This window comes from Phaseolus vulgaris, chromosome 3, assembly GCF_051622355.1.
Source record: "Phaseolus vulgaris cultivar YP4 chromosome 3, ASM5162235v1, whole genome shotgun sequence".
NCBI classification, from domain to species: domain Eukaryota; kingdom Viridiplantae; phylum Streptophyta; class Magnoliopsida; order Fabales; family Fabaceae; genus Phaseolus; species Phaseolus vulgaris.
This window is the reverse complement of record NC_143500.1, coordinates 17,039,816-17,042,414: the sequence shown is the minus strand read 5'-3', so window position 1 is coordinate 17,042,414 and position 2,599 is coordinate 17,039,816.

Sequence of the window (2,599 nt, the reverse complement as noted above, 5' to 3'; positions counted from 1 at the left end):
TTTACTTACAAAGCTCTTAACTATAGTACAACTTCAGGTGCGTGGCGTTCCAGGTGCGAGGAATCGCCCCTCCTTCCAGCGTCTCTAAGCGGTAGGCGCCGTTCCCGAGCGCCTCGGTTATTCTGAACGGTCCAGTCCACTTGGGCGACAGTTTATTCTCCATCTCGTACTGGTGGGCCTTCCTCATCACCAGATCGCCCTCTCTAAACTGCCTTGGCATCACCTTCGAGTTGTATCTTCGTTCGATCCTCCTCTTCACCGCCTCAGCTTTCAGTCTCGCCTCTTCCCTGACCTCGTCCAGTAGATCCAGGTTCAGCCTTCTCTCTTCATTCGAGTTTTCCTCTACGAAGTTCTGGAATCTCGGCGAGCTCTCCTGGATCTCTACTGGGATCATGGCATCACACCCATAGACCAAGCTGAACGGGGTCTCATGGGTTCCTGACTGCTCGGTGGTGTGGTACGCCCAGACTATACGGGGTACCTCCTCAGCCCAACTTCCCTTGGCTTTCTCAAGCCTTCTCTTCAAACCTCTCAACAACACCCGATTAGCTGACTCCACCTGGCCGTTTGTCTGAGGGTGCTCGACGGATGCAAACACTTGTTGAATTCCCACCCCTTCGCAGAGCTTCTTCAACAGGTGGCTTGCGAACTGAGTCCCATTATCCGACACCAGGCGTTTAGGCACTCCAAACCGGCACACGATGTTCTTCCACACGAAACCTTCGATCTTGTGTGCGGTGATCTGGGCCACTGGTTCTGCTTCGATACACTTGGTGAAATATTCAATCGCCACCACCAAGTACTTCATCTGCCTGATCGCCAGCGGGAAAGGTCCCAGGATGTCGATTCCCCAGGTATGAAATGGCCAAGGGCTATAAATCGACTTCAACTCCTCGGGAGGCGCCTTATGCCAATCGGCGTGCTGCTGGCATTGTTTACAACATTGGGCATACTTCTTGCAATCTTCTCTCATCGATGGCCAGTAGTAGCCTGCACGGAGAGTCCTCACGGCCAGAGCTCGACCCCCAACGTGGCTTCCGCATATACCCTCGTGGAGCTCTGCCATGATCCTCGTGCACTTCTCGCCGTGTACGCATTCCAGGAGTGGGTGAGTGAACCCAAACCTGTACAGATCGCCATCAATCAATGTGTACTTGCTGGAATTTTTCTTTACCTTCCTAGCTTCTGTCGGATCCAGTGGGAGGAGGCCATCTGCCAGGCACCGCTTGTACTGGGTTATCCAGGTGTCTGGCTCATGGATGGCACATACCTGCGCCATATTCACCTTCTCTCCTCGACATGCTCTAATTCTCGGCGTTCTCAGAGTTTCTTGCGTCAAGGACTTATGGCTTCTCGCGGCGTTCTCCGTCGACTTGCTTATCTGAAGGACCAGGTGATCTGCTACAAATGCCCTTGGCGTCTTCAGAGTTTCTTGAATCAAGGACTTATGGCTTCTCGCGGCGTTCTCCGTCGACTTGCTTATCTGAAGGACCAGGTGATCTGCTACAAATGCCCTTGGCGTCTTCAGAGTTTCTTGAATCACCGTCCTCTGCCTACCCCCCTTGCCTGAGCTGGCGAGCTTAGCAAGCAAGTCAACTCGGGCATTCTGCTCTCTGGGCACATGTACTACTTCAAAGGAGGCAAAGGAACTCTTCAATTCCTGCACATACGCCAAGTAAGCCGCCATTTGTGGATCTTTAGCCTGGAACTCGCCTGTTACTTGCCCCGTGACCAGCAGCGAGTCACTCTTAGCCATCAGCACCCTAACTCCCATCTCCTTGGCCAGCAAAATTCCGGCGATCAGCGCCTCATACTCTGCTTGATTGTTACTGGCTTTGAAGGCAAATCTCAAAGATTGTTCGATCAGCACGCCGTTGGGTCCTTCCAAAATGACTCCAGCACCGCTACCCTGCTGGTTCGACGATCCATCCACCGAGAGTACCCAACGGAAATCGTCTCCTTCAACTCGCGTCGCCTCTGATGAGAGCTCAACCACGAAATCTGCAAAGATTTGCCCCTTGATCGGGCCTCAGGGCTCATATTTAATATCAAACTCTGACAACTCTACGGCCCACTTCACCATCCTTCCCGCAACGTCAGGTTTCTTCAAGACCTTCTGGATGGGCAGGTCAGTCATCACCAGTATTGTGAAGCTATGGAAGTAGTGGCGCAACCTCCTCGCCGAAAATACCACGGCCAGTGCAGCCTTCTCCAGGGCCTGATATCTCGTTTCTGGGCCCTGCAACACCTTGCTCACAAAATAAATAGGCTTCTGAGCCTGATCTTGATCCTGGGCGAGCACCGCACTCACCGCCCTCTCAGTTACAGCAAAATACAACCTGAGAGGGATTCCCACCAGCGGTTTGCACAGAACCGGCGGGCTCGCCAGATACTCCTTCAGTTTGACGAAAGCTTCCTTGCACTCTTTTGTCCAAACAAACTTATTATTGCGCCGCAGACACTGAAAATAGGGATGCCCCTTTTCTCCGCTAGCTGACACGAAGCGAGATAGGGCTGCCATCCGACCTGTTAGCTGCTGGACTTCTTTCACCGTAGCTGGGCTCCTCATCGCCAAGATGGCGGCACACTTGTCTGGGTT